Below are 24,043 nucleotides of genomic sequence, written 5' to 3' on the forward strand. Positions count from 1 at the left end.
ATATGATTCGATTAGAATTCTTTGGAAGGAATTAACCATGTAAGCCAGTCTTTGGCACAGCAAAGAGATTTGGAGGTGACATGTTCGCCTTTATTTCTTCTCATTGCAATTTTTCTCATCCCCTTTGAAATATATACTTTGAATATACCATCTCAAATAAGGAAAGATTGGGAAGGTTAAAAGGAGAAAGGAGGGTAAAAGGGGAAAAGGAAGTGATGGTGTGATCTGAGAAGATGGAACTGGAAAATTTTCCCTGGCTTTGTTATTTAGCTCCCATGGTGAGCAGGTGGTCTATATCTTTCTGATGTTGTCATCTTTCTTGTAAAACAAGAAGTTCAATTGCTACTTCTTTGAGTTTCAGCTGTCTGGTATATGGACGTATGGAATTTAATTATAGGTGTCCTCCAGGTTCAAAATTGGATTCAGTTATTAAACATAATGGCAAAGCTTGATTTTATTAATGAATGAAACAATTGCCTGATGCAACTTGAGAAGGAATGCAAGATTAAAGGATATGATATACTACTATATATACAGCTGTCAGTAATAACATTAGCTCTGGGTTCCTTACACTTTGCATCCTGAACATATACCTATAAATGCTTAATAATTATTGTTCAGGTCTCAAGTATCACCATAAATTATCTGCCTGCCATTCGTTCTTTGCTGAAAGCCACAGACCTATGTTATTTCAGCAGTACACCAGCATCTAAAATCCCTGGTGCTAAGAGGCATACAATATTAACGTATTACTTATAGAGTGCCCAAGTAAACCAGAAGGTTACACAATAGCTGACTCTGACTAGGAAGAAGAAGAGACAGAGAAAAAGGCACCTAACTGTGAGAATTGGGGTTTACTCCCTAATGCTGGTTTCCCTTAACTTTCAGCTCAACTATTAAGGATTGAGATGCTCACTGGTTTAGAAGAGTTACACTGAAGAGTTCAGATTGTCATGATGAAGCAGCCCTGCAATAAAGCTTCTGATGGAATTCTGTCTAGAGTTCTCCTAGCCCCCGGTACTCAGTCCTGTACCCAGGGCATCCTTGAGTCCTGTCATGGCAAGGCTCAAGGATGGTGACATCTAGTGGCCTGCCTGGAATGTGCAATCAAGTCACAGAGCTCTTTGCTGGGAAGTGGACATTGACCTTGGCCAGCTAACCCAGGCCTCACCCCGGGTCCCTGAATCAGTCTAGGAGTTTGGTTTCTGGCAGAGATTCTCTGAATTTATGTTGAATTATGGTTGGGATCCAGGAGACACAGCAGCAGGCTGGAAGTAGATGCGGAGAGGGGCTGCTTTTGAAGACGACAGGAGGCTCCTCTGAGTCTGGGCTGCACATGCCACAGACTCATGCTGTGGCGCAGCGTGGCTCAGCCGAGCTCTGCGATGAAGCAGGGATGCGCCTCCGCCAGACTGTCTCTCTGCTTCAATACAGACTGGTTATTGGAACGCTCAAGCAATTTTCAGTCATCTTTGTCAATAGAGTCAGTCTCTTCTCCATGAGGGGAATGAAAATGAGATATCAGGGCCTCCAGGAGGCTCTTTCTTTTTGCCACTTTATCTGCCCAGGAGCCAGGGAGTTGCTCAGGGGAGTTAGGTGGCAGCAATTTGCTATGCCCCATACCCTGTTGACAGGTAATACCACCTACTTCTGAACAAGACAATGTGATTGTAATAGGATACTGTTAAATTCTTCTCAGAGAAGCAGTTTCTTTAAAGCAGTGAGCCTTTATTGATGAGAGGAGCAGAGGAAGAAAATGAAAAGAAGAAGACGAAGAAAGACACTAAGAAGAAAAGTAACTGCTAATCACACCTTGAGAGCCTGCCTAAGGGGTAATCTGTAATCTAAAAATATGTCATTCGTTATTTTGACAACTCCTCTTGAGCTGACAGACTAGGAGGAGCCACTAACATCATCATCAGCTGGCTGTGAGTCCCACTTCTTGCTTCTTCAAGGCATCAGTAAATAGAAATCCTGGACAGCCTTCTTACCTTCTAAGAATCCTCCAGCTCTGAGCGCCTCATCTGATGTGAAAGACCCAGTATAAGAAATATTGTAGAGTGTTTGACTTACTGGAATGTTTCTTTTTGGCATGTTTCTCTCATTGACGCAGACGATAAATGGGGTCGAAAAGCATATGGTACCCAGGAAAATTCCATACTGCAATGCCCATGCCTTTTTTGATGCAGGGGCTAGAACTGCTCCCTGTAAGCTAGGTTCTGTCTTCTCTGCCAAGTCATAAGGATGGAAAGGTCCAGCAGAAACCTGTGGCAACGTCAAAGTGGCACATCCACATCAGGTGTGTGGAAGGTATTGGGGTATAAGTAAGCTTCACTGACAGGTGGCCAGGTTCCCATGCCACTCACCTCTTTTGCACTTGTTCTCCTCCCTCAGCTCATACTTGTGGGCCACCTGGAGAGAGAGCCCTGATGACCAGCTAATGGGGGAGGAAAAATCCTGAGCAAAGCTCACGGAGGGGTGAGCTTGGCAGGTGGAAGTAAATGGCCCAATATGGATGGAGATGTGAGGTGAGAGAGGACCCAGGGCATCTGTCTGGGTGGTAGAGATCCCTCTGCCTGGTGGGGGGGAACAGGAAACAGGGCACACTAGGGCAGAAAGACTTGTTGGGACTGTGGCAAAGACAGGCAGCCAGCATCTGTTGAGGGCTTTTCTGGTGTGGGGGCTTGTATGAGTGGTTCTGCTTGTGTTATTTCACATACCTCGGTGAACTTAGCTCGGTTGATAATTATGTGTCATCACTGGCTCAGCATCTGTTTACCTTGGTGGAGAATGTGCTCTAAGAGCCCAGGGAGCTTGTCAGTCTTGCTCATTGATATTTCCCCCTAGCCTAAAACAGGGCCTGGAATATAGCTACACTGTTAGTACTCATTGACTGAATGAAAACATGATTTCATTTAGCAGACAGTCTCCAGGCATGATGCTTATTTAACAGGCAGTGATGACCCATTGGAAGTTTTGGGTCAGAAGAGCTGCTTGAAAGCTGTCTTTTCAGAAGATTGGGCATCATACTGAGGGCTAGGGGCTTTGGGAAGAGAACACAGATGGCATGCAGTTAGGGACCTGGGAGTCAGCTTCAGAGGGCCCTGAGGCTAGGCTGCAGACTCAGATGCCCTGAATTTCAAAATTTATTACAATGCACTAGCTGTGTGACCTAGGGCAAGTTAATTACCTCTCTGTGCCTCAGTTAATTAATCTGTAAAATGAGGATAGTGATGCTTATCTCATAGGGCTGTTGCAAGAATTAAAGGGCCTCGTGTATAAATCGTGGATGTGCCTGACTCATAGTAAGTGATTCAGAAACATTAAATATTATTCTTGCAAAGATTCATAGTGGAATGATAAGAAATGGAAAGAAGAGATAGAGATGAGAGACTGAGAACAAAGAAGCTGCCATGTTCTGTCGCTAGTTTGAAATAGTGTGAGGTTGAGGGCCAGTGAGTACCCCTGTTCACTCATTTTGTCCTTGGTTGGAAGCTGCTGCTTCCAAAGCAGATAACCTTTGGCTCTGGACAGCAGTGGCAGAGGCAAACGCAGAAGTCAAAATACATGTGGAAACGAAGAGGAGCAGAATTATCCAGCTACTCCATAATCAGTTTATGAATTGTGGAATTTGATGTGAGTTTGTTAGTCATATGTCATATGTGACTCTGTGGTTCTCAGCCTATTTTTCTTAACTGTAGATTTTCTTGGCAACTGAATGCCTGTTAACACTCTTAAGATTTAGTTACATTTTGGTTAAGAAGTCCAGAAGACTTTGGACTTGGCTTTGAAAATTGAAAGTGAATCGAATTTGCATTATTTAAATGGTGTATTCAGATGAAGGCTGCTATCTCTTCAGATTCGAAATTTCAAAGAATCAAAATTTGATATTTCAGCAGCAACAATGACATCTAGGGGTTGGTTTCTATAGGTTTAATCCTAGATCATATCCTCTACATTTTGAAAAATGAGGGTGCTAACATGTTGATTCCAGCCAAAACGTCTGCTTGGACTGTGTGAGTCTGGGTGGTGGCCAGGGTGCCACTGGTGGATCAAAGAAAGAAAAAAGATTGGAAGTGGCTTCTGCTGTCATCTGAGGGAGCACTTTCCTTCTAAAATTGCAAAACCTCTCTATTCGCTTAATATACTCATTTTCTCTCTGATCCTTTAACCAGAGATGTGGCATTCTTGGCTCTCCTCTTTGATCCTTGCCCACTCTCCCTGGGGTAAGTCAGAACCACCTTCCCTGCAGCCTCAGGTTCTAGTTCCTTCCAGTTTTATCCCTTCTTTGATGAGCCGGAGTAGAGAGTCTTTTGACAGTTCACCTGATTTTACCCTATATTTTTACCAGATCCTTTTAAACAAGGACTGGATGGATAGTTTCTTGACTTCATGGCTTTGATGGTCAGGCTGGTTTTCTTTGTCAGTGAGTGAGTCAACCAACTAACAGTGCTGATTGGACACCATGTGAATGCAGCCTTGTATCAGGTATTGTGCACACCCGTGTGTGTGTGTGTGTGTGTGTGTGTGTTTGCATCCCACTGGGATTTAGGTGGGAATAAGGGAGACCCAAAAGATAGTACACATAGGTTCAGCCTATGTGAAACATATACTCTATTTAGTGGATACCAAATATACATGTTAACGGAAAATAAACTACACATGCCAACATCTAGGAACATACTGGAAAAATTCACAAATCTTCAGATGACATTTAAAGGTGCTTCTCAGCATGAAAATAATGTGATTTCCTTGCAGATTAAAATTAGTACCCTGCTACACTGATGCATAATAATGTTGGTGTCAGTACAAGAATAATAGCTACATTATAGATTTTTTTTTTTTTTGGATATTCTAGTGACAGAAATGCAAAAGAGAACCCATCTCCAAGGGTGGACATGAATTGACTCTTGGCTTTTTCAAGCCATAAGGGTTATTGCTGGGTGATTTGCAGAACTGAAGTGAGGGCAGTGGAACTTGGTCTAACTGGACTCCTCTGGGGATGAGCACCCTGATCCTTTAAGTTTCTGATTATCTTAAGATGGACCAGGAAGTCATTTTTGTTTCACTGCTGGTTCTTGACCTTTGTTTTTCTTTCTTGTGTTGGCAAGTAGACTGTACACAGCTGATGCAGCTATCAATTTCGTTGTCTAAATAGTCCTCCAATCTTTCCCCTTTTACTAGTGCATAAAACTCTCCAATGGCTTCTGATGGTCTTTTTTCAGCCTTTGAGGCTTCAGGGCATCAAGCCTCCCAGCCTCTTCATGCCCAGACTCTCTGATCTGATTTTTAGTTTCCCAGCTGCACCACACACGGTGTCCTCCCCACCACTCCTGCGCCTCTGCGCTGTTATCTCTTACTCTTCCTTCAGGTTTCAGCAAGGGTCATTTTCTTAAGGAAGCCTCTGCTGACCTCTGTGACCGGGTAAAACCTCTGTACCATCTCGCTATACATGGTGCCATTTGCTCAGAGCTTTTACCTTAGCTGTAAGTCACCTGTGTGCCCATTGGACTAGTGCCAACACCCTCTGTGAACTATGACCCCTGGGGGGTGGTCAGCTACTGTGATGGGTAGGTTCTGTTGTAAATTTGGCCAAATGATGATGCCCAGTGCTCTGGTCAGGCAAGCACTGTCCTGACCATTGCTGCAAGGATATTTCATTGCTGGTTGATTAACCAGAAGGCATGGTGTATTAAATCAATCAGTTGATTGCATCTGTGGCTGATTACATCTGCAATCAACTAAGGCATGTCTCCCACCAGTGAGAGAACCCAGTCAGTTGAAGACCTTTTTTAAGGAAGAAGAGAGACCTTTTCACTGCCAGTGAGCCTCTCCTGTGGAGCTCATTCAGACCCTTCATCAGAGTTTCCAGCTTCACAGCCTGCCTTGTGGATTTTGTACTTTTCCATTCCCACAGTTGCATGAGACACCTTTATAAGTCTCATATTTACTGATATATCCTGTTGGTTCTGTTTCTCCAGAGAACCCTGACTAGTACAACTTCCCTATTGTATCCCCACCACTCAGTATGGTGCCTAGCAATAGTAAATGCTCAGAAGAGAAACAAATGGTAAAGAATGAATGAATGAAATGGATGGATGAATGATGAATATAATGGAGTTTCTCTTGGGTGACTGAAATTCTTGTGGTGCTTCAGTTTCATCATTCCTACATTAAATCACATCATATGATCTTGTAAAATGGAGAACTGGATGATAGAGATTATAGGATTTAATTTATGTGGATTCTAGGGCATACCAAGTCAAGTTTGTCTTAAAGGGAATACTTCAAGTCGGTGGGCCTCAGTAGTAAGTATAGAAAATTGTAGCTATTTGAGTGGTCTTATTAATAAGAACTCCTCCTGCTTATTAACATTGAAATGGTGTGGAGCTAAAGGGGCATCTGGTTTGGCCAACTTTCTATCAGTGAAAAATTTCTTCTACATTAGTTGAAATTCTTATAATCCATACTCTTGGCAGAGAGTTTAAGAAGCGGAGTTGTGTTCTCACAGTTCTGGGGAAGAACTGTGTTTAATTTCTTCATGGAAAGAATTAAAAAAAAAAAAGATCATTGGTCTCAGTAGCCTCAGGTTAAATATGGTCTTAAAGTTTTATCTATAAAAGGGAGACTAGCAAGTGACATCTTAATTTGGAGCAGAGATTTGTAATTTTTCATCGACTTAGAAGAACAAGTAGACCCAAGTGAACATAAGATTAATGCCCCCAAGGCCTCTGTTTTGGGGTGTTTTTCTCACTGCTTTTATATTTACCCAAGTTTTCAAAATCAAGAGAAATAGCATAGCATATGGGTTACGGGCAGAAGCTGTAGGGCTGGACTGTCTGGTCTGTTTCCTGGAGCTATCACTTACTAGCCATGTAATCTTGGACACACTTGGACAGGTAGAGACCTGTCTGTGCTCCAGCACCTCATCTGGACCATGCAGAGAATAACAGTCCCTATCCCACAGTGCTATTATGTGGATTTTATGAATGAATATACTGGAGAGTATTTACAATGGTGCCCCCCCCCCCCAAAGAAAACACTATTTAAGCATCAGCTACTAATATTCCTTGAAAAGTGGTGGTATATGCATTTTACCTCTTCTGCTGCATGGGTAGGGATTGTGGCTCAGCAATCTCACTCACTCACTTGTTTAACAGTGTTAAAGCACCCATTTTAGTATGCTAGCCAGAATGCAATATACCAGAAACAGAACGGCTTTTTAAAAGGGAAATTTAAATAAGTTGGTAGTTTACAGTTCTAAGGCTGAGAAAATGTCCCAGTTAAAGCAAATCTATAGAAATGTCCAATCTAAGGCATCCAGGGAAAGATACCTTGGTTCAAGAAGGCCAATGAAGTTCAGGATTTCTTTCTCAAGTGAAAGGGTATATGGCGAACACAGTCAGAGTTTCTCTCTCATCTGGAAAGGCACATGGTGAACACGGCCAGGGTTCCTCTCTCATCTCGAAGGGCACATGGCAAGCATGGTGTCATCTGCTAGCTTCTTCTCCTGGCTTCCTGTTTCATGAAGCTCCCCAAGAGGCATGTTCCTTCTTCATCGCCAAAGGTCGCTGGGTAGTGGGCTCTGCTTCTCATGGCTATGTCGTTCTGCTCTGCTCTGCTCTCTCCGAATCTCTTTCTTTCTCCAAAATGTTTCCTCTTTTATAGGACTCCAGAAACTAATCAAGACCCACCCACATGGGTGGAGACACGCCTCCAGCTAATCCTGTTTAACAACCACTCTTGATTAAATCACATCTCCAGGGAGATGATCTAATTACAGTTTCAAACATTCAATACTGAACAGAGATTAGAAGAAATGGCTGCCTTTACAAAATGGAATTAGGATTAAAACATGGCTTTTCTAGGGTACATACATCATTTCAAACCAGCACAGCACCTAAGGTATTTGCAGTGCTAAATAAGATGCTACCAGAAAGTCCTTGCTTTCAGGGGAATTGGGATCTAGTTGGAGAGGGATGGTCCCTTTAACAACAACCGCAGAATTTGCTGAGTCCATTCATGCATTTCGTAAATATTTCTTGAGCACCTATTATGGGCCAGGTGCTGTGCCAAGCACCAGGAATGCAGCAGAAAAGACAGGCCAAATCTATGCCCTCATGGACCTTAGAATCCAGAGGGAGATAGAAACAAATGAGTAAACAGGACAAAAAGCAGCTTAGTTTCAGATTGTGGTCAGTGCAATGAAGAAAATAGAGTGGAGTGAAGGGATGGAAGGGGGCGGGGCCGTGGAGTCAGTGTCTTAGAGTAAAAGGATATTCAGGGGAGGCTGCTCTGAGGAAGACCAGAAGGAGCAAGGGATCCAGATTTGGGAGACCTCAAAGTGAACAGAGCCCGGGCCAAGCAGCACAATGCACAGGAAAACCAGAGTAGAGCAAGGTAGGACCCAAAAAATCAGAAAATGACTGTGTCAATTGACAGAGTGCAGGGGAAGGCATTTGGCTACTCTGTTGGTGGGGCCCACAGATGAGTCATCAGGAAGTGTGGGGCTGCATTTGCCTCCCTTACCTTTGTGAAGGGTGCTCTGGGGGCTGCATGAAGTTTCTACAGTTCATGCCCCAGTGCCTGGCATATACCATTTTCTCCAGCTGGTGCCATGTCAAGCTCAGCCCCTTCTCCTCTCCCTCACTGTACTGGGAAGTGGACATGGGTTCAGTGACGCCAGCAGAAAGCCCAAGAGCAAATGGGATTTTAAAGTTGTTAGGGCGTCTTGGCATTCAGTTCCCCGAGATGAACAAAGTGTCTTGTCTGGTAATTGCAATTAATGGCTCTGCTATTCAGGCATATCCGTCAATAAATCTCCTGTAATAACCTATCAGGCACAGTAGTTGCCATAGTTATGTCTCTAAATTGAGCCCAGGGTACTTGGCCACGACACTGACCTTACTGGGGTCAGACCTGCTTCCTGACTGTATGGCTCCATATCCCAGGAATTAGTTACCCTCCAAATGATTGGCTTTGAGCCAGTTGAATGACAAGCTCAGTCCCTCAGCTTAACTGCCTGGAGATTTCCTGTAAATCTCTGAAATACTGAATAAAAATCTTCGAGACCCTATAACATCCACACTAGTAGTAATTAATCCCCTCCAGCCCACCTTTGTGTAGTGCTGGGATTGCATCGACAAGGAGGCCCCACATTAGAGCAGCCCCCTCCGTGTCCTTCACAGCAGGTCTCACCTCAGATTCCCTGTTGACGAGTTCAGTGCTTCACCACCGAGTCGTTTCCTTCCATTTCTTCCTTTTAGAGAATCCCTTCCCCTACCCCCAAGTTCTGTCTCCAGGAACCCATCTCGTGATTACTATTATTCTGCAGTTGACCCCTCAAGAACCACCATGCTGCTTGTGTGATTAAGGATCCAACTCTGGAAACTGGCCATTCCATCAAAGACCGGATCTGCCCCTTTTCCTCCTCATCTCACCGCATGCCTGTGTCCTCAGGGGATCTCGGATTTCCAGAATGCCATCTCAAAACCAAGTTTGGAACAACTAATGAGGTGGGGGTATTTTTAAACATGTCTATTTATACGTTTGAGATGATTACAGGTAATTATATAGAAGGTGAAAGATCTGGAGGCAAAAATACTCAGTAAAATATTCTCTCTTAATTTATATCTGTGTAAAATACCTAAAAAGGGTGGGGGTGGAGGGGTTGGAGGGTTGACTATGGTGGAGAGACAATGGACGCTTAAGAGTATACTTCCTGTCTCTGGATTCAAGGCTTGATTTCAGCTTTCCAGACTCTTCTTTTCATTGCTCTCCATTTTTGCTCTTCTCTTGTTCTACAATTTTTCTTAGAATTAATGTTAGGTTTTGGAGCTGGAAGAATCTCAAGAGATGGGAAGGGCAGTGAGGTGGTGTGACCACAGGGCACAGAGCAGAGTGTGGACTCAGCAATCCTGCCACTGGCCCAGCTTCTACACTACCTTCCTTTCTGGGGAACTCCCCTAATACTGAGTGCTGTGCTTAGCCTTTTTACCTTCTCTTGCTTATAGGAAAAATGTAGAAGGATTTCCACGTGCCAGAAATCTGCCTAGACCTCCCTTTAAGGTGAATAAACCTTTGTTTATTGTTTTGCTTTCCACTTTTCCTATCATCTTCAAATATAATAAAAAGGAGGTGTCCGTTTTCAAAGTGGATAAAGTTGGGTTGGTGCAGGTCTATTCATAATCTTTTGAACTACAGTATTTTAAATTAACACCAGAAGGAAACTAAATCAGTCCATGGGGGGTTGGATAGGAGAAATGTGCCTGCATTTAAAATGCTGCATAGGTAGAGGCTCATAAAGTATTTTGATGGATATTTGGTGGAATTTTAATTATTAAGCAATGTCAAATAGAATTTTGGCTTCGCTGTTAATGATGCATCATTGAAGGAGTTATAAAAATAGCAAGAGATTTGTTTTAATAAAAGAGGATAAAGGAAAAGCATATTAAAACCAGGAAACACATGAAGCTCTACAGTTGGAGACACCCTCTTCCTTTCTTCAACTCCTTTTCCTGCTCTCTGCTTGGTACTCCCCACCAGCTCCACTGAGATATTTGATGCAAAACATCTAATTAGTACCAGGTGACCCTGGGTCCATAGCCAAGAGACTGTGGGTGGACTCTCCAGCCCATTGCCTTCTCCCAAGCTTGTGGCATGTCTCCAGGTTTCTAAACCCATCGCAAACGCATTTCTTCTGCACCCTGGCCGATGCTGTTCAACACAGCAGATGTATCGTTCATCGTTGGGGTATCTGGGCTTGGAGAAGAAGTAAATGCAGACAACGCTCTGCTGAATGCTTTACTTGCAGTCGAGGGTAGATGGCAGATGGGGCTGTTAGCCGTAACGCGGCTTCCTCACACTGTACGTTCAGGGTGCACACAGTCGTACCTGGCACTCCCAGCCATGGCCTGGCAGCAGGCGCAGGAGGGTTGGCTCACGTCCTCTTCCTGGAGGCGACTACGGGTAGAGAGGATCCTTAGAGGGAGGCAGAACAGAAGGACTTGCAGAGGAATTGAAATGAGAATTGACATCTAGGAGAAGAGTCAGATAGAGGAAGTATGAAGAAGGGAACTAGGAGACCAGGCAGGAACGGCGGGTTCTGGATGAATCAGAGCAGAGGAACCTGCAGGGGGAGGCTGTGCCTCCAGCAAGCCCCTGCCCTGCTCCACCCCACCGCGGCTGCCTTATCCTTTACCACCCTTGTCTCTTTTCTCCCTTCCTCCCTCCTAGGCTCTGTTATCCCTTCTTCATAACCACTGACTTTCCCTTTAGCAGTTTTTAGAATGTTTTATTTTTGCTGTAGTTTTCAAGTCGTGAATACATGCAAGTATAAAATTCAAGACAAAAATGGGAATACAGTGAAAATGAAGTGTCCCCTATCTAACCATGTTACATTAGTTCATGTAAGCAGAGGCAATCATTAGGAATGGTTTATTGTATTTTTTCCGAAGAGATTTTAAGCAAATACAAACAGAAGGCATAGTATACATACTGTTTTGCATATTGCCTTTTTTTCCCTCCATTTGACTGTATGATCTTGGAAATTGTGCCATATTGGTACATATAGAACTGCCTTGTTGATTTCAAAGGCTCCACAGTATTTCATGTCTGTATTTGCTATAATTTATTCTACAAGTCTTCCCCTGATGGACGTTTAGTTTGTTTCCAATTCTGGCTGTAATGAATTTTCTTGTACATACATCTTTGTGTACATGTGTAGATATATCTGAAGAATAAATTTTTAGAAATGGGATTGCTGGTATGTGCATTTTAAATTTTGAAAAAAAAAAACAACAAAAAAACCTAAACCACCAAATTTCCCTCATCTGATTTACAGTACCACTTGCTAAACCAGTGTTATTAGCAATTGATCTTTGCCAATCTGTTAGGTAAAACATATATTGCCTTGTTGTTTTAATTTGCTTTTCTCTTATTGTGAGTGCGTTGAATCACTGGCATTTCCTTTACTGTGATCTGTTTGCTCATATAAAAGGTATTTTTGATAAATCTGGGGGTAGAAAATCAGGCTCATGGAGGTCATTAACTAGAAGAGCTCTAAGAGGGTCGGGAGGGAACCAACTAAGCTTTATGAAATAAAAATAAACTCAAGGGCCAGTTCTTTCTCTAAAGCAGCCACTGTATCTGGATTATGCCATGTCAACATGCAGTTACATGTAGAGGACTCTTCAGTTTGATGAATTAACATATTTTCTGCCTGGACCGTGGTGTAAGATCCTTTCCTCTCCCAAATCCAGTGCTCACAATGCCACACTAGCACTGCTGTAGTATGTTTTCATTGAAAATTGCATGTAAAGCCCGTGGATTCATTGCAAATAAAAGTTTAGATTTACTGTGACGTGACCACAATGTGATATTTTCATCCATAAAGCACTCAGTTATTTACTTGTGCTAGTGCATTAGACTGGAGTGAGCCATCTCATTTTCAGGGAGTGACCTTGAGGTGGCAGCAACATTACATTCAATTCTACAATGAACCAAGTCCATTACAAAGTGAAAGTTAAAATTGCAATAAATCAGAATAATACTGATTGTTGTAATTTTATTATCAGGGCATTAAGTCAATAAAACTTATCTGAAATGTCATTTGCATTGTATACAATTTTTACTAGTTATCCGGTGTGTCTTAAAAGCATGCTTAAAACAATGAAATGAAGAAATCAGTGATAAATTGTGCAAAAGCTGGGACTTGTCTCATGCTGTAGTAAAACTAAATTGTCATTTGATTCTTTGCATTGTAAAATAGTCTTTTGGCAGATTTTTAACTATACCATAGTGCCTTACATCTGCCCAACTGTATTGGTGCCCTACTGTCTGAACACTTATTTTCCTGCAGGTTGTCTGGCCCTTTTTCATTTCCGATTTTATGTAGGAAGGTCATCTAATATATGGCATCCTTTCAGGACAGGAAAATGTGGTTATTTTTTTTTAGTAATGAGGAACAATGAAACTTATTTATGAAGGAAGTCAGAAAAATTTACTGAAGAATCACTGTAAGAGAAACATGCAAATTAAAAAAAACCTGTTTAATAGCATATTCATTACCAGGGAGCTTCCAAGTAATGAAATAGTTGTGTAAAAAGGCAGGATATTAGGTGATGTGATATTGCTTATATCAGGTATAATACATGATTACCACGCATTTTTATCTTGTCAATTGCTATTAGATTATCATAGTATTACGGTGTAATTACTTAAGATGCAAGACACTAAAAATGTTTAAGCCCATATTTTTGCAACTTTTTTTTTTGCATTTTTATGTGATGGCTTGCTGACATGTAAGTTATAAGAAGTTGGAAAAGTAGATTCTGAATGTATCCCTACTTTGGTAATATTAAAGATGTTCTGGTTATCACTTTGGTCTTGGCTTTGAGAAAACGTTCTTAAGAAAATGCAAAGTTGAGGCTTTCTCCTGTGACATGGAGATGAGAGGCTTGGGTCCCCGATCCAGCTTGGCCACCATCTATCTCCAGGGCTTCAGGCAGTGGCCTGGCCTCTTGGTGCTTCAGTTACTTCTTCTGTACAGAAAGCTGGGGTTGCAGTGAGTGCATCTATGCAATTATTCAAGCACTCAACTGACCTTCATGAGTGGTGGGAACAGTGTAGAGAATCCTTAGATGAATGAGGCCCAAACAGGGCCTGGGAGGTACTCACAATATGACAGGGAAGGAAGGTGTGTAAGCAAAGTCTCTTGGCAGGTATCGTACAGGGTGCACCAGGGATCTCAGTAGGTGATCACGGCTTATATAAGAGAACCGAGCATTTACTCTGCGTCAGGCACTATGCTGAGTGCTTTACATGTACTGTTTCCTATAACCCTTTCCCTAACTCCATGCCGCAGAGAGATTATGATCATCCCCCTTTTACAGCTGAAGAAACTAAGGCACAGAGAATTTACTCTTACTCAGCAACAGACAGTTAAGTGATGACCTGGGATTTTTACACAGGGTCATACCGCAGAAGAAGGAGTTCTTCTCCTTCCCATTTATTCTTACTTAGAAAATTACCCTTTGTCTGCAGAATGGAATGGGTCTTAGCTCCTCCATCTTTTGTACAACACTCCTAGTGAAGGGGCAAGCATATTAGATGGAGGAAACCAGTGCACAAAGAACAATAAACAGAAGTGGCTTTTACCTTATTCAGCGACTGGGTCATCTAACAGTGCTAATGTCTGTATTTCTATGATTTGCTGACTCAGAGTGGGAAGGCATCTCATGGAAAATGACTTTCCTTGATGACTTTCCTTGGAATTCCTCATGCCACTGAGAAGTGGGGCAGTACAGTGGGGAAGAGCAGGGCTCTAGACTCACACTGCCTGGGTCAAAGTCCAGGGAATAGACACAACGTCCCATCCCCAATTCATCATCCCTAAATGGGAAGCCTCATGGCCTCCTCCTAGGCTTGCTGAAGTTTAAAGTAGATAATACCAGTGTTGCCCCAAGCCCAGAGCCTGGCATGTCAATAAGTGTTTTTCATAACTATTATTATTATGGGTGGTCTTTTCCTCCTGTGCAATCAGTATAAATAGATATGTTATTGGAAATCCAAAACATAATTAAATTAGTAGCTCACATTTTATCTGAATCTGACTGATATGAAGATCAAAGTAATGTACAGTTAATAGCTAATAATTCAGAAATGCTTTTTGGTGATAGCAACCAGCATTGCGATTCTTAAATAAGTTGATTATTAGATAATATACTCTTTATTCCCCTAAAGGAGAAATACTGATTTAATTTTGGTGACAATGTTAATTTGAGGAGACTGATTGAATATGCTGAGAAATATTGCATAAAATGGCCTAATAAGACAAGTTCTTTGAATTGCACTAACAACAGAATGTATGTAGGTATGTATTTCAGAATCTACTTGCCTTCTGACTGCTTTACTGAGTGCTGAAGTGTTCACCATTTCGGAGCTGGAAGAGTACCCTAACCCTGTTATCTGCTCTACTAGACTCTAAGGCATCTCTTGTCCATCAATTTTCATAAAGCCACATATTGTCTTGATAAAGTTTATTTTATGTGTCACAAAATGCATCGCCAACCAAAGGATAAGTCCCTAATGGCTTGCTAATACTGTTTTGTTTTTGTTTTTGAGAGAGAGGCATAGGGTAAAAGACCTCTTCTGGAAAGTGACTGTATTTGTCTGAAATTTTAAAATGGTAGATTGCAAAATATGTAAAATAATTTGGATGCAAGGTTTCAGTCTGCCCATGCTGGTATAAAACCAAAGTTCTGCACTTCCAAGTTTAGCATAAAGGGACACTATGCCTGGAGGATTATCCTGACCGTGCTGGAAGCAGAGAATCTTCTGTGTTCAGCTGCCGGTGTGGCTGAATCAAGTGCTCAGGGCTGAGCTTCCTGACAGTATTTGTCTGCTTCTGGTTTTCTTTCTGATTTTTGGCAGTCAAAACAGACCATGCCGCCTGTCAGAAAATCAGTGGGCAATTGGCTTCTGGTACTTTGAAAGTGTCATGCACATGTTCACAAATATACACATGCATTTAAGTGCACACTCCTACAAATACATGTGCATGCACATGTATGTTTTTTCCTGATTTCTTCTCCAAGCTAACCTTTCTTTTTCATAATAAGCCAAAAATATTTCATGTGTTATCCTTGCCACCCAAACCTTTTATTATTGCTATTTAAGTTTTGTATGTTGATGAAGTATAGCTTTCGTCATCTCATTTCAGCAACCAAGTGGCTCTAATCAGCTTTATACAATTCTCATGGAAGTAGAAGTTGCATCTGAAAGGCAGAAATCCCAGATTCACCTTCCACAGGGCATGTGATGCCCACAGTTGCCTTTCTTTGACCTTGAAGGAAAGAGGTTTGAAAGTGAGCCATTGTACCCATTATGTCCCATTGTGAAAGGGGCAGTGACATGCAACACCAAACACTCTCTGGTGCCAAACCTAACATGCCCTTTCTCCTTCTGTGCTGGGGGTAGGCAGGAGGAATGCTGTGGTGACAGTGACCACAGACTGTGCAAAGTAAAAATTGTGTTCAAATGGAGTTCTAGTGAGCATACTCTAGGAACAGACTCTTGGGCTCCGCCCAAGGTTTTACATTTATGTGGACCAACAAGAGAGGCTGCTTCTGCTGGGAAGAGTTCTTTCACTGCCCTCTAAAGAAGAAAAATCCTACTTTTGTCATGATGTCAGACACAGGACAGCATTTACATTTAGAGTTGAGACTAGTGACATCCCAGTGATTTTGTGCCTAAATTCTTCCTCTTTCCTCACTTCTTCAGGCTCAGTCTGCCCCAGGCCAAGTTCCCATGTCTTTCTTGCTCCAAGGTTCAAAATTATTCTGAGCCTGAAAGGCAAGAAATGGAAAGGCCTAGTCCCCCCAATAGGAGCACAGGGCAGAGAAAGGCTGAAAAATGGTTTGAGTACTTTTCTGGAATGGTCCAGAAAGATTAAAAAAGGCCCATTATTGGGTCATTTTAGTTCAATGAATTCAAGATTTCAAGATGATTGAACTCATTTTCTTTATCATCATCATCATCATTGTCACCATCTTTTTTTTTTTAAGAAAAAGTATTTATATTAAGAAAAAAGTATACTTTTCTGCCCACTCAGAAAAGTAACCCATCAGGTTAATGGGCTGCAGTGTTTAATGCAAAAAAAATTGCCAAGCTGGCACTGAGCAATGCAAAATACAACTGGCTTGAAACTGTCTCATTAGAGGACTGTCCACACAGCAAGCAAATGCACTTGGCAGTAGTCGTGTGATTCCTTTGCAGCAATCACAGCAGTGATATTTGCTGCTAGGCAGCCAATCGATTCCCACAAATGTGTTTTCAGTTTCTCTTGCTCGATATTCTGCCTCTTCTAAAATCTTCTCCCGCCCTTGAATCCTCACTTTGCTTTTACCCAGTCACCTCCACCAAACACACTAGAATCCTCAACAAAGATATTCCTTTGCATTGGCTTTAAGGCTCACCTGGTTAAGTTTAAAGTCTAGATCCCCAACCAAACAATTGAGTAAGATTAGAAAAGAAACAGCAGATCAGAAACAAATACAATTCTGGTGGAGAAAGCACCTTCTTCAGGTTGAGTCTTCACAAAGTGGATGTTTATATTTTTGCCAAGATTTGTTTCTAACCTTTGCTTCACTTTTGTTTTTAAGGAGAAGGGGAAAAAATCACAAGGAAACAAAAGCTAAAACATTTCTCATGTTGCAAAGTTGAATGTTATCAGCATTTGTATTTCTTTTGAGTTGGCTTCTAAATTCCTTTGAAAAAAAAAAACAACAACAAACTTGTCTTTCTTCCAAAGATGATTGGGAAGAGTTTATCATTAAGCCCAACGCACTGATAACTCATTGCCACCAGAGAGTTGTTCAAGCCAAAAAAGTCTGTTACCCTACATGCCTGTTTTGTTTTTTTTCCTCCAACATCCCACTTAACTCAATAGCAGGTTTAGCCGGCTCTGTTTGCTCCCATAAAAAGTCCAAGTCCATCTACTTCTTTCCACTTTTCACTGCCATCATTCCTAATCATCACTTCTTATGTGGCACTTGTGAAAATCTCCACCCTGGTATCCCTGCTGCTACACCTGCCTCCTATAATCTAGGTCAGATCATGCCATTACTGCTATGCTTGAGAACCTCTAAGGTTTCCTTTTGCCCTTATAAATGAAATCCGAAGTCTTTTCCAAGGCTCCCACTGATCTCATCTGCTATCACTCTCCCGCTGCACTTTAGCATTGGAAGTCACCTATGGGCCCTTGTACAGGCTGTTGTGGATGCTCCGAATGTTCTTTCCATGATCTCTGCACAGGTGGCTTTATCCCATCCCTCAAGTCTCTATTCAAGTGTCTCCTCAGGCTTTCCAGACCACCCAGGCTAAAGTAGTGCCCCCGCCCCTAGGCCGTGACCTTGACAAAGGCTATCACTGTGTCCTATTTTTTTTCTTCGTAGCATTTAGAACATTCCTAAATTATCTTGTTTTTGGTTTATTTACAGTTCAATTGTTAGTGTCCCCTTACTAGAATGTAAGTACCAGAGGATCACCAGGGTCCTTGGTGGTGGTTCTCAGCTGGCTGAAGATTCAGCACCAAGGACAGCGCCAGGCCCTTGGTCCAACGAGTATGTGAAGGAATGAATGAATGAGGTCATCTCAAGTCCTGAAGCCCATATGAAGTCATTGGATCCTCTGTTCTTGTGGTCTTTTTTCTCTTCAATGGTCCCTTGATATTCCCACTGTACTGAAAGTTTTTGTATGAGCAGCCCTTCCAGGTTTACTTTTTATTTTGTTTTCTTTTGAATAGCCTTGGAGTGTGCATCTTGTTGCTCTGTCATAGAAGTCATTCCATATATTCCATCTCCAAATCAGAGGCAGAGCAGTGTCTAATTTTAATATCCTGGTGTATGTATGCAGCGCCAGTCTTTCCTGGGAAGACAATGAATCAGAAGAGAGATGCTGAACAGGGCCACCCGAGGGATCTCAGCCCCCTAATGGCCATTGCGATGTCAGGAGAGGCATCTTTTTCTGAATTATCAGCTTGCTTGCTCTGCTGGGGAACGCAGCTTAGAAGCTGCCCAACCCCATCACCACAGGAAAATGGAGTGAGAAAGGCAAAATGGGTGGGAAAGGGGACACTGGCAGAACCCCCTGGAGAAGGGCTACTTAGGGCTTCCCAATGGACAGCTGCTGTAGGGGCATAAAGTATTTGTGCTTCAGCAGGATAATTTTTCATCACAGAAGTTGCTTTCTTTATTGTATAAAAATTTATTGTATTTTATGCATGCATGACTGGCCATTCATATCACCATGGAAGGATATCTACTGCTCTAGCCAGAGAAATTCCTACTGGCTCTAGGAGATGAACATTTTATCCAAATAGGCCTAGTGTTTCAGACTCCCCTCCTCTGAGCTTTTATGAAATGATTCCTAGAAAGAGGAGGTAGAGATTTTTTGACTGGGTAAAATCACATTGGGGGATGGTTGCAGGGAACTCAAGGTTGGAGAAAACTAAAATAATGAAAATCAACAGTGTGCCTGAAGTGATCTTACAGTTCAATCTAAGCAGCTCTTTGCATATGTAATTTGTGAGAAAATTCATTTTGTTGTGGTGGCTGCTAGCACAGTCCATATAAATGCACAAATGCTCTGCTAATGTCACCTTACCCACCTCCTCCTATTGTGCTGTGGAGAGTGTTGAACTAAATCAGAATCACAGGGTTTGAAGGACAGGGTTCTATTTTAAAGATGAGTAAATAAATCCCTGAGAGGAAGTAGCTTTTCCAGATTCCCCAAATTGTTGACAGTAGAGCTGGACCTGCACCCAAGCCTTCTGACTCCCCCTTTGCATACTTCCCAGCTCTGATGTCTGCTCTGCCCTTTTCCACAGGTGCTTGTGTCTAGGCATTGCTATATGTGTTTGCTCACACGTCAACCTAGACAATGCCCTTTACTGTCCAAAAGTCCTTACCCACAAAAGCATTAGCCAGCACTGAGTTGGCAGAGTGGTCACAGCATGAGACCCATGCCATCCCTGCTAGAAATTTCTGTTTACTAGTGATCAGTTGTCCACTATGCAATGCCCAATTACCTGGTCTTCATCATCTCAGGAGGCAAAATCCCTCTTTTCAAGCCAAACAACATGACTCTTCCCTCCTTCTTACCCTCAACCTCACAAACCCAAACCCAAAGAAACAAAGGGCCCTCCAGTCAACAGAACACTCATTTAGAAGGCAGTTCACTTACCATCCTTATTGCTCAAGCATACTCCTGTAGTTTTACCCCCATACCACAGAGAGTCTATCAAAGCATTTCTTCTAAATATATACAGTTTCTCTGGTAAATGACATTTGCCATTTTTCTATCACATCATGTTGATTCCTAAACTGGCTTCCCAGTGGCTTCTTTCAATCTCTGCTTTTCTGCTCTGGGAGCCTGACTGGCAACATCCCCTGTGTGTTTTCAAATCCAACCTCCCTGACCAGAACAGTGATAATGATGGGCAATGTTCTCAACTGCTTACATGAGAGGAGTATCCATGTTCCATCATGGGGTGGGGTTCCTCCTCATGGCCCTATTAGGTGTTCTGAGGTCCCTTTGGTTTTACATTAGTCCTAATAGGTACCATAAGGAGCTGTTCTTTATGGGGAGCTGAGTGGTGACTTGGATGGTGATTGGGTGATGTGGGGGCTCTGCTGCTCAGGGTTCACAGTGCAGGCATAACGATCAGAGTCTGAAGATCTACTGATAAGGTCACCATCCAAAAAAAGGTTGTAGGTGCCCCAGCGGTGTCCCTTACAGTGCTCACCCATCAATACCCCTCTTTCCCAGCTGGAGGCACAGGAGAGGTGCATTTAGTACAGGAGTTTCTTCCCTTCCCCCTCTCCTCCTGTCCTAGTTTGCTAGCTGCTGGAATGCAATATACCAGAAGCAGAATGGCTTTTAAAAAGGGGAATTTAATCAGTTGCTAGTTTACAGTTCTAAGGCTGAGAAAATGTCCCAATTAAAACAAGTCTATAGAAATGACCAATCAAAGGCATCCAGGGAAAGATACCTTGGTTCAAGAAGGCCAATGAGGAGAGGGGACCAAGATGGAGGCTTAGTAAGGTGCGCACGTTTTAATTCGTCCTCCAGAGCAACTACTAAATAACCAGAAACAGTACAGAACAGCTCCCGGAGCCACGACAGTGATCGGACACACAGCGTACCCCAGTCTGGACCAGCTGGACTGGCTGCAAGTCTCGGGAACACAGGGAGAGCCTTCCAAAGTTAAAGGAGCCACAACATCTTTTGCTGGTGGGACCCGCAGACAGACAAGCACCACATACTGGGCAGGATAAGAAAAACAGAGCCCAGAGAATTCACAGGAAAGTCTTTCAACCTGCTGGGTCTCACACTCAGGGAAAACTGATGCAGGTGATTCCTTCCCCCTGAAAGGAGGCCAGCTTAGTCCGGGAAAACCCGGCTGGAGTCTGTAATACCTATGTAGACCCTCCTAAGGGTGGGGAGGGAAAAGGCACCTTACAAGCAGGACAAGAAACAAGAAAACAAGAACTGAAAAATTACCCTCTGTTAAACAAAACTTAAGATTCAAGAAATGCAGCGCACCCCAAAGAGAATAGATCCAAATACACATTCTCCAAGACACTTACTAGTTAGAATGTCAGAGGTCAAAGAGAAAGAGAGGATCTTGAAAGCAGCAAGAGAAAAGCAATCCATCATATACAAGGGAAACCCAATAAGACTATGTGTAGATTTCTCAGCAGAAACCATGGAGGCAAGAAGACAGTGGGATGATATATTTAAATTACTAAAAGAGAAAAACTGCTAACTAAGAATTCTATATCCAGCAAAATTGTCCTTCAAAAATGAGGGAGAAATTAAAACATTTTCAGACAAAAAATCACTGAGAGAATTTGTGACCAAGAGACCAGCTCTGCAAGAAATACCAAAGTGAGCACTAGAGACAGATAAGAAAAGACAGAAGAGAGAGGTGTGGAGAAGAGTGTAGAAAGAAGGAAAATTAGATATGATATATAAGAAGGCCGATGAAGTTCAGGGTTTCTCTCTCAAGTGGAAGGCACATGGCAAGCACAGTCAGTTTCTCTCTCAGCTGGAAGGGCACATTGTGAACACGGCATCATCTGCTAACTTCCTCTCCTGGCTTCTGGTTTCATGAAGCTCCCCAGGAGGTGTTTTCCTTCTTCATCTCCAAAGGTCGCTGGCTGGTGGACTCTCTGCTTCATGGTGCTGCAGCATTCTCTGCTCTCTCTGAATCTCCCATTCTCCAGAACGTTTCCTCTTTTATAGGACTCCAATAAACCAATCAAAACCCACCCAAATGGGTGGAGACATGTCATCACTTAATCCAGTTTAACAGCCGCTCTTAACTAAATCACATCATCCAGAGAGATGATCTGATTACAGTTTCAAACACACAGTATTGAATAGGGACTATTCCACCTTTATGAAATGGGATTTTGATCAACACATGGCTTTTCTAGGGGGCATACTTCCTTTCAAACCAGCACACCTCCTCAGGCCTCCTCTGCTTTCTGCCCACTTGCCACTTTATCCCCTGCTCCCATTCCGAAAGTCTCTTCTTTCTTTCTTGTGGTCAGTCCCAAAGCTACAATCTCCTTTTCAGAAGCACAGTGGCCTAAGCTCTCTGCTTCTCAGAGGGGACAGAAGATGTTTGCCTTAGGTTCTGGGGACAACCACAGAAGGTTGACTATGGCCTTCTCCTCCCCCTCCACATGCCACACTCATATTGGAAGTTAAGTGTTTTGTATGCATTTTCTTTAGCCCCCATGACAAACTCATGAGAGTGGGTGCTCTCATCCCCATTTTAAAGCTTGGAAACCAATGATCTGAGAAGTCCTGAAACCCATTCAAGGTCACCCAGCCAATGGTGACTGAGCCAGAGGTTGAGGCCCAGTCCACTTGTTGCCAGAGTCACATTCTTTCCATGGCGTTTTGCACTGCTCTTGCTTAGAGCCCCAGGGAAAGACAGCTTTGACTCTTCTTTTAAAAACAGACATAGGGAATTTGGATCTGAGTTGTTCCAGACCTGCCATCTGTCTAGAGGTCACATCATGGCAGTCGATGGAAGATGAGTCATGGGTGAAAATGTGGGTCCCACAGGACACGCAGTACCTGTTCCGGGGTTTGACCACAAGGTGCTGACACCGTATCTGTACTTTCTGATACATGATCTTTTGTACAGACCCTGGAGGCCTGTCCCCTCACAGGCCATCTGAACTTGAAGAAGGCACAGCCGTCCCTCTGTGGCTGCAAGTTCCCCAGAGCACAGTCCCCAAAGCCTGGTGGACCTTGGGTCCTTTGAGCGCCAGTGAGCTTCAATCCTCAGCCAGACCCACGGGTCCGCTCCTCCTTTGGGGCGAGTTGCACCACTTAAAGATGTTGAGCTGACCATGAAGATTAACATGTGACAAATGTGTTTGTTGGCGTGTGTATTTGTGGATGCAGATATATACGATGTGTGGCTGAACATGTGTTGACAATGTTGAAAAGAGAGAAATCCTGGAGCAACAGCTATTGATCTTACAAAGTGTTTCCACGACTGAGGGTAGAGGAGGAAGTGGCTACTGCGGGGCTGCCAGCCAGCGCTGCTGTCCCAGGTTCACACTCCCCGACAGCCTGTGAAGGCAGCGCTTATGGTCGGGGCGGCGTCTGTGCTCAGGCTCCCGCTGTGAGGAATCCGAGGCCGGGATGAGCCGCTGGAGGTCTCCTGGCAAGCTCTGTAGCTTGGGCTGCTGCCAGATCGTGGGTTCCCGAACGAATGCGTGAGTGAGGGCTCTAACTCAACCCGGAAGAGCTTTTTTTTTTTTTTTTTTATTTTAAATAATAATAATAAAAGAAAGAGGAAAAATCTTCAGTAAGTAAGGTAAAAATGCCTTTGTGAATTTATTATTATGTTCGATTTCTAGAAGTTACCCAGAAATTTCCAGTAGGAATAAATCTGCTACTAAGATTTCCTGCTCTGTGTTTCACATCTTCCTTAGGTACCAGGCCTGTTTGGGCCAAGCTGCTGCCAGCAACGGAGAAGTGGCAGGTTCCAAATGAGTCTTCCCCCGCTTGCGGAATGTGCAGCGAAGGCACTCGGATTGCCATTGCTTTCATTTGCCCCAAACCCACCAAAAGTAGAACTCTAACCAGAGTAAAATCCAAAAGAGTCTAGTCTAATATTTAAAGCTAAAAATGAATAGTCAAAAATCTCAGCATCTTGTGATCTGTAAATGAAATGAAACTAAGGCTAATAATTGGTGACCCTTAGGTGGAAACACAAAGACACTTGTGCGACCCAACCTGGGCTCCATGAGGTTTTTGGAGGGGTTTTCTAGAAAGTTCTACCAACCATGGGAAGTTTATTAAGCACAAGAACCCCATAGCATTTTGCCTTTCCCTGATGATTTGATTACCAGCTTTTCACTCTCCTCAATTTTACCCAAGGTAATATTATTTTTATAGAGCCATGGCATGCCAGGTACCCAACAGAGCCCCACAGGGAGAGGCACAATCAAGC

The sequence above is a fragment of the Tamandua tetradactyla genome, chromosome 16 (genome assembly GCF_023851605.1).
Source record: "Tamandua tetradactyla isolate mTamTet1 chromosome 16, mTamTet1.pri, whole genome shotgun sequence".
NCBI classification, from domain to species: domain Eukaryota; kingdom Metazoa; phylum Chordata; class Mammalia; order Pilosa; family Myrmecophagidae; genus Tamandua; species Tamandua tetradactyla.